This window comes from Sycon ciliatum, chromosome 4, assembly GCF_964019385.1.
Source record: "Sycon ciliatum chromosome 4, ocSycCili1.1, whole genome shotgun sequence".
NCBI lineage: Eukaryota > Metazoa > Porifera > Calcarea > Leucosolenida > Sycettidae > Sycon > Sycon ciliatum.
This window is the reverse complement of record NC_088646.1, coordinates 9,061,080-9,070,589: the sequence shown is the minus strand read 5'-3', so window position 1 is coordinate 9,070,589 and position 9,510 is coordinate 9,061,080.

The window sequence follows — 9,510 nt, the reverse complement described above, 5'->3', positions numbered from 1 at the left end:
ACTGCCACGTTATGCACATTCCGGGGCCAGACACGGATGTCCGACACTTCTATTTGGGAATGCTCAGTGGGTCGCGACCAGCTCATAGAACATCATTTTCATGCGATATGCTGATGCCGGGTAGAGCGCGACCAGGTGCGTAGGTTGTGGCCGGGAAGACTTCAACATGGACGCCTGGGTCTGAGCAAAATGCAAGGGGCATGCCGACGTTGCGATGCAGTCTGCTACGTTGTCGCCATTTGCCTGCCACGGGCAAGGCGCTGTGGTTTGCGCGCACGCGAGTTGCACTTATCCCAACACATGGGACGTGGATCAATGGCTGTGTGATGTCACCCGAATCAGCTGAGCTCCAGCTCAACCAGTCACTGGCAGCCATTGGCACTGGCTGCCACAGTGTCTTTGGGCTTGGTGTCAGCTTTCACTCCTCTGAGACCGTATAAGGTGTAGATCAGCGGTGGTGTATTGTAGAGGTCTCACACGGTATCACCATAACGAGATCGATCTTGTCAATAATGATGCATGTGTGCAATGCCATACTGCTCGGGGCAACTTGTATCTATCGTGTCGACCCTAATGTCCTACGTCTATTGCATGCGAAGCAAAAGGTGATTTATCATTACTTTCAGAAGTACATGTAATTAAATTTGTAAAATCTACCAACCATAGGCTCGCTAGAGTTACCTGTATGCCTTATGTGAATTTTGGTTAATCCTTTGATGAGCAGCTACCATCACTCCCAGAACGTTCCTACTTTTCTTGTAGGATAAATACTGGACATCGTCGTGGGTATTCTTCAATCATCAATCATGCACGCGGGGTTTACAGATTCATAACTTTCATCTTCTACTTACATGTAGCCTGTAGGTCATGCTGTGATTACAATACAGCAGAAGTCGTCTTCATATAATGAGGCAGATATGCCTGTTTGTTGTACGACTTTAAATAAATCCAACCAACCAACCAATACAATGCACATTCCATTTTCCACCTCCAGCTCTGTTGGGAACTAGACATTGTGTCGAAAAGATCCGCACAATAGTGATGACGGTGAACAAGGGGACAATTATTAGTGGCGCATTACCAAGAAAAAAGAATTAAGCTCTCTATATGGCCAAGTCGCAAAGGTACCGGCTGAACAATGCCTGTGTTCATCTGGTTCAGTGTTGTATGCTGATAGCATCTCATCAGGTGTTTGCTGTGTAAGAAAGTCACAAAAAGGTTGAATGCTTCCACCTGTCTCTGTCTTCGCGTCCCAGAAGACCGAACAAACTCAACAAACTCAACATTAAAAGTATCACGGTGTAGATCTACACTGTACGTTTCCTTCCTCCCGCTTTCTTCACCAAACCAGCTGCTTTCTTCGCCAAGCCAGCCAGTATACTATGGAACTAGTATCGCCGTCTCTCACTTCTAACGTTATATCCTGTCTCCCCGAATTGGAACATTCCCTCTGCCAGCACTATCGCCCATACCCTCACGACACGTATGGTATACCGGTATCAGCCCCTTCACTTTCTCAATATGTCTGTTCAATGCCGGTTGACGGCACACTTGAATCGCTGAAGATCTTTCAACTTCGGAGGGTGCTGCAGAAGGTGGGCAGGCAGTGAATTCCATAATATCAATCGCATAGTGCGGGAAGGAGCGGATGGTAATGTTCGGTGACGATGAAGGCAGAGGTGACGAGAGTTGAAACTGATGCAACTGCCGGGCACTGTGCTGTTGGCGAGTTCTTGGTGGATGAGTGGTTGGCAAGCCGCATGGACGGAGGAAGTATGGCAGCAAATTGGGGAAGCACACTAAGTTATCACACTGGAGTTTGTACAATCACGTACAATCATGTGTGAGATGTACGTCAGGGCTGATACAAGTCGTCTCAGAGGAAGCGGGCTCTGATGATGGTTTCCATCACATTAGAGATGATGGTAAGCAGTAACACTGGTAGATAGTTCTTCAGTACAGAGTGGGAGGAACGTTTTGCACCGGCAAAACGTTGGCTACTTTCCACCTGTACAAGTCATGTCCATGCCCTCGAATACAGAGGGCCCGAACCGGGGCTTGACCCAATTACATACGTCGATACTCAGTTCAGAGGTTGCAAGACCGGAACTCTACTAACCGGTTTATGGTTGCAGTCAAATCGTACCCCAACTCTTTCTGTCTGTCTGTCTGTCTGTCTGTCTGTCTCTTTCTCTCTCTCTCTTTCTCTCTTCTCTGTCTTGTCTTACTTTTTTTCTTTGTCAGCTTTCCTGGTGGTTATATGCTTTCCAAGTAAATAAAGTCAATCTCTTCTCAAAAGACTAAAGAGTGTGTCCTCCGCGATCCGCCTTGTTGTACACAATGTCATGACTGTATTGTACTCAGTCCGTCTTTAGAAACGAAAACCAAAGAACTTCTTTGGTGCTTCATGTGAGGCTATAGCCTATGGCCTATTACACGTGTACATCAGACTGCAGTATCGATATTTTCTCTTTTTCTGGACGTGCTCACACTTATAAACTGTACATTTTTTTTTTTTACTACAAAGCACTGGCCAGCAACATAAAAGGGGAGGTAGACAAAAGTGGACAAGCGAACTTTGACAACACAGAGGAGCGTGGCATGCGTGCCGATGAGGTAGGTCAACCTCCCCCGACCTAGTGGTCTCGGGTTCAACAGTTGGTCTACGCATCAGGAAGGGGAAATGGACAGAGAAAGGGAGAATGAGCATGAGGAGCTTCCCAGGAGAGGAAGAGTGAGAGAGAGAGAGAGAGAGAGAGAGAGACAGAAAATGATAATAATAGAGACAACCGGTTATTCTCAGTGCTGGTGGACTTCAGTGGCCCATAGCCAATTGGTCTGGCGGAGGTGATGGTAGGCCTTGGTCTTGAATGTCGGCAATTTCTTGAGAGTTGGGCGTTCGGCGAGGATTGGGGCAGGCAGTGTGTTCCAGCTCTCCAGGACAAAGTATGGGAAGGAGCGGCGGATGAACTCTGGACTGGAGGCTGGCAGAGGAGTTGCGAGTTGGAAAGAGTGGCCACCGAGGGACTGGCGTTGCCGGCGCGTCCGGGGTGCAGCGTTAACTCTTGCTGGGGGAGGTACCATGTTGGTAAGCAGAGCTGGACCTGGTATGCATTGCAGCTTATACAGGTAGCACAGCCCGTAAACATGCCTTCGGATTGCCAGGCTGGGGAGCAATGAGGGGCCAATAACCTTCATGGCTCGACGCTGGACCAGGTCCAGCTGATGGAGGTGACAATGTGCCGCACTTGCCCAGACGAGAGGGGCGTACTCCATTATAGGCCGTACAAATCCTTTGTACACAGTTAGGCGCCCTGCACTGTCCAGGATCCGAGATGCCTTTCGGAGCAGGCCGAGTCGCTGGTTGGCTCTAACGGCAAGGGAACGGATGTGGGCCCAGAAGGAGAGAGTACTGTCAAATAACATACAAATACAGTCATGGTATTCGTATTAGATAAACCTTGTTTGTTCAAACATGTTGTTGGTTGACAGCATGTAGCAAGGTAAGTAAGAGCTGAGATAGGGACGCCATACTGGCATAGGCAGAAGTTGGAAGAAGAAAAAAAAGAATGGACTCGGATGGAGAGCCAAGGTGGCTCTGGTGGAGTTAGTGGACATTATACTTATAGCGTAACTTGTAAGATAGTTCCTTGCTCCTTTTATTTTTTATAAGAAAAAGAGTTTAAAAAAGAAGAAAGAAGAACAATTCAGAACAAAATTAGCTACTAAGTTTATGATTATCAAGGAGACATTCAGGAGCGAACACAGATAAGAATACAAGACTGACGGTACGAGAAGTCTAAAACAACTCCCCTACAATTGTAGAATAGAGAGGGGCAGAACCGCGTCTAACACCCATACGGTTCAGATGGTCGCAAGACCGAGGGCTCTATCAACCGTGGATGGTTATAATTATTACTAGAATTAGAAAACACACGGCGAGGAGACAATAATTAATTTTGATAACCGCAATCAATAAAACTAGCTGAACCGACATTTGTGTACTTTATTCATGCAATGTAAAAACGGTGGAGACGATTGCAATAAAACGATGAAAATATGAAGAAATCAGTGGTGTAGAGAAAAAATATGGATTCAAACAAGTTTTCGTACAACACTCATCGGGAATCGTCGTTGTACTAAAGAACACTGAAACAAAAATTGAACTATTATAGAAAATCTAAGTAACAGAGAAATAACACTAAGAGCAACAGCAGTGAAATTTACAAGTGTGAATTTTAACAATCAAAGCGAGAAATGAACAAAGAAGAAAGGAAGGAAAGACAACGTGATAATACATAACAGCAGTACATTACACCTAGAACATTAACGGCCAAGCTTGGCCGCACTAAACACGACACGTTACTTGAACAATTTCAACCCAATTATACTATCTTTCTGTACACACAAACTTTAGTTAGGCTTATACAGACGCTGATAGATAGCTTCCAACACTTTTAACTGTAGTCCATAACCATGACGACCACGGCACAATACAGTGAACGAAGAGTCGGAATACGAATTGCAACAATCAGGACTAGCTAGCAGATGATTGTACACTGAAGACTTGCTACCACGAAACCTACGCACAACACTAACACTCTCACCGGCACTCTCACCATCACTTCCATCACTGCTCTCCGACTCACTGCTCCCTCCGCCGTCCGTTCCATCCTCCGCTTCCTCTGTACTCTCTCTGTCTCGTCCATCCCGCCTGACCGGGTCCATTGAACTCAACTCGGCCGTCACCCTGCTATCACGTCCCTCCTGTCGCCCTTGTCCGCTGAGTGCGTAGCTTCTGTTGTAGTTGGCTGTTGATCGTCTTGGTCTTGCAATAATGGGCTTGGATGGTGGATTAGTTGTGGTTGCTGTAGATTGCGTTGTTGGTGTTGGTGTGGGAGCTACTGATATGCAAGGTGGGTCTTTTTGAGTCAGCATTTGTAGTGTTAATGCAGCTGTCAGTGTTGCTCGCGGTCTGCCACTGGCAAGCTCCACCGCCGCAAGAACCGATGGCGGAGGATCAGGAGGAGGCAGTGGGACCGGGACCGCAAGTGGCACCGCCTCAGCCAAAGCCGCCGCTTCCTTTCTCCTTTGTTCATTTCTCGCTTTGATTGTTAAAATTCACACTTGTAAATTTCACTGCTGTTGCTCTTAGTGTTATTTCTCTAATTATAATTACTTAGATTTTCTATTAGTTCAATTTTTGTTTCAGTGTCCTTTAGTACAACGACGATTCCTGATGAGTGTTGTACGAAAACTTGTTTGAATCCATATTTTTTCTCTACACCACTGATTTCTTCATATTTTCATCGTTTTATTGCACATCGTCTCCACCGTTTTTACATTGCATGAAAAAGTACACAAATGTCGGTTCAGCTAGTTTTATTCCCGTAGCTATGCAGAAGACGTTACTTCAGTAACGTCTGGTGCTAGCCAGGGTCCACACAGCTTTAATTTGGTGTTTGTTTGTTTGTTTGTTTGTTTGTTTGTTTGTGTCACGCCTGGCGCTATCCCGTATCTGTCCCGTACTGTACCAGCAAAGACAGCTGGCTACTATATGTTTGTTTGTTTGTGCCATCGACATGCCTGGCGCTATCCCCTACCTGTCCCGTACCATCAAGAGTACGGTACCATCAAGAGAATGAGTATATATGTAAAGTGTATCGGGGGAATGCATTCAGTGCAGTAACATTTTGTGTGGATTTGTGTGCGAGGCCGAGAACCCACTAGCAGGCTGGCTGGTCCGCCTGTCGACCAGCCCGGGGATCGCATGTAGGCTGATAGCATAATAATTATAACGTATCAGATTGAGTAATTATAACGTATATACAGTAATGTAGGACTATAGCAGGGAGTCATATTATGTAAACGACTCCCAGCTGTATGGGGAGATTTTCTGAAAAAAAATACGAAGTAGGGAGACGAGTGAATGCAATCAGAAAATCTCCCCATACAGCAGGGAGTCATATTATGTAAACGACTCCCTGCTGTATGGGGAGATTTTCTGAAAAAAATACGAAGTAGGGAGACGAGTAAATGCAATCAGAATGGATGTTAGTTGCCGTCAGTATAATAATAAGAAGAAGAACGCCCGTGATCGGCAGAGTCAGCGCCGGTCCCAAGAAACGTCAGGACAGACATCCCGTCGACTCCAGAACGCCCGTGATCGGCAGAGTCAGCGCCGGTCCCATAGCTATGCAGAAGGCGTTACTTGTACTTCAGTATCTCATTGAAACGTTTTTGCAATACAATGATGTAGCTAATCAAAGGAAAAAGCATTTCCATCAGTTCTAACAACATGCACGATGAGCTAGGCAACAAAGCATAGCGCAGGGCCCTGAGCTTCCAAGCTCTCTCGTTGATTGCGGTTAATTATAGAATTAGAAAGGTCACTGTTTCCGAACACGTCGGTGCCCCTGCGCCCTCCACGTCGTTGCTACAATCATGCTGTCAACCAACAACATGATTGTAGTCCCTGGCCTGGACGGTGTAGATCTACAGTCATCACCTGGCCTGCGGGGCAGTGCGGGCCCAGTGCGGGGCATGATCATGATTCATGTAGACCTACATATTTTCGAGAAACGAACAGACGTGCGCGTGCATAGTCATAGACGCTCAACAGTCAACACCCACCCCGGGCCCTTGGCCTTGGCCCTGGATGGACCCTGGCCTGGGCCGGCCTGGCCTCAGAGTGGCCTGGCCCTGAGCTGATGATCATGCATGACATGCGTACATTGTAGATCTACTCGAGACATGTCCGTGCCGATTTTTTGAAGTTTTATTAATTTTCATTTCATGTTCTGTCAAACTACATTGTAGATCTACATGATTGTATTTTATGGCATCTTTGTCACAGTTTGCGGACTTGCACTTGCAGATTGTGAGTCGAGTAGATCTACGAAGAAATTATCTGGATGAACATAATAATACTTGTAGTCATGTCATTGTGTAGTTGCTGGGTTTCTGATTCAGTGCTAGGCTGCTAGCGGTCATTTCTTTCTCTCTCTCGTCAGATCTCGATTTTGGGAGCGTAGCGTTAGCCACTGACTCCGCGATCCGGTACATGTAGATTTGTGCGCGGACTTGTTGTCGGTGGATATCAGTGACGGCTAGCCGGCTGCCACCCGAGCCATTGGTTGTCGGTGCATCGATCGCAAGGTTCTGATGAGAACGTAGCGAGTGGAAATCTAGATTGGAGGAACAATGAGCTTGTGAGTCAAGACTATCTTGTTCGTTTGATTTGCTTTTGCAATCCGATGTCATTTATACTCATTAGCCAGGTATTGCTATTGGATCATGGAGCACAAGGGCTAGAACACTGTCACTGATACGGATGCAAGAAAAAATTGTTTCATTCGCTTTGAGCACCAACGATTATCGATTCTTTTCATTTCGTTTTATTTGATTGATTTTCGACTGAACTGTTTCGTCCTTTGTGGACTCATCAGCGCAGCACAGAGAAAATGAGGCTGAACCTGATAGCAATGAAAAATATATTTTCGGGTGAAAATACATGAATGCCAAAATGGAAATGTTTGTGGAGAGATCTAAAGGAGGGAAAGACGTTTAAGGACAACGGTGGTATGACTTAAGGGGAGCAGTGATACTGAGACATTAGCAGCCGACATTTGGTATGCTCCTACAGAGTATATGTACGGAGCAGAAAGGATGCGCAGATCACAAGAAAAAGAATATGGGATTGCACTCATCATGATCAATATGTGGGTATAATAGTGTCAGCCCTCTGATGTATGCGAATTCATGGGAACTACGCATCTGTATATGTACAATCAGTCATCTAGGTCTGCCCACATATTCTCCTGAAGTCTTATTCAACATTGACATACATGTAGTTGCACTTCAGGGAGTACCTTCTAGGCCCTGGAGGAACGCAGCAGGGGCAAGTGGAACATGAAACAATGCGGCCTCTGCTTCCTGCTCCCTGCTTCACTCGCCCTTGGGGTAGGGCAGTGTATGCTCACTGAGCGCTCATACTATGACATCGCTGGTAGGCTCGGGCTGTGTTTGCATTCAGCAGGTCATGGCCCCCGCTGGGATCATGGGCATCGAGTCTGGCTCGACGATACCCCATTGTGATTCGCAGTCAGTGTTGAATAAGAGAAAATATGAGTAAACCTACATGTGCATGACTGATTATACATTTCAAGATGATTGTGTAGTTTCCATGAATTTGTGCACACATTTGGCACATTTCGTGTGTGCATGCGACTTTTTGAACTGGGGATGAGATTGTACTGGCTGACTCTGAGCCTGTGTGTACATATATATGCGTGCGTACCTTTGCCGATGGGCTTTGCAAAGGTCCAAGAGTGTGTGCGTAGGTGTGTGTGTGTATGTGTGCGTGTGTGTGTGTGTGTGTGTGTACGTGTATGTGTGTGTGTGTGTGTGTGTGTGTGTATGTGTGCGTGTGTGTGTGTATGTGTGTGTGTGTGTGTGTGTGTGTGTGTGTGTGTGTGTGTATGTATGTGTGTGTAAAAAAAGTAAAAAAATGGAAAAATGAAAAATAGGGATTCTATGGGCAGAAAAAGTCACTTCAAACAGCTGTGTGGTGGATACCAGGCTAAAAATAGTGGCGGTCAATTCATCAGCCTTGCAAGCTGTTGAATGATGTAATCCCAGCACAAGTTGCTATGTCTAACATAGCTGTTCGCTATCATCGCTCTCGCGATGGGCATGTCTGAGGTCTGAGGTATGTGTGTGTGTATGTGTGTGTGTATGTGTGTGTGTATGTGTGTGTGTGTGTATGTGTGTGTGTGTGTATGTGTGTGTGTGTGTCTAAAATTTGTTCCCAGAAAACAAAACCGCATTGTAAAGCAGGGTGAGAGGAGATCTGCGTCTTTCTTAGAAATATCGGGAGATCTGCGTCTTTCTTAGAAATATCGGGAGATCTGCGTCTTTCTTAGAAATACCGGGAGGCTCTGACTACTGTCATGGTGGACAATAATCGTATTGTCATGCAGTTCTGGGCTAAACAAATGTGCATCTGCATTTTTCTCCTTTTTTCTCCATGTTGTGCTCCGCAACGTCCACTCCTTGTCTCAAGATTCAAAAAGGTATGATGTGACAAGTGCTTGTTAGAGCAAGAAATCAAAGGTCACGAATACCTATACCGACGTATCATATGATACCGGTCATGAGGGTTGCAACATGCATTCCTCGGTCCAAACTGTTCAAGTCCCTCCCCATATACACTCCCCATATACACTCCCCATATACACTCCCCGTATACATGTACTAGTAAAATAACAGTTAATAATAATAATAATAATAGTTCACTCCTCATATACTAGCACACACTTATTCCTAATTTGGAATCATGCATGCCATCCTGCAGTGTGGTTCCAGACATCCCAATGTTCATCGACAACCGTTACATGGAGACTTCATTTTCAAAATTTCAGCTTTGACTTGATTGTTAAGTTTCTTGTACAAGTAGCTTTTTTCCAATTCTTCGGCATTGCCAAGGCCAGTACATGTACATCGTCTGCT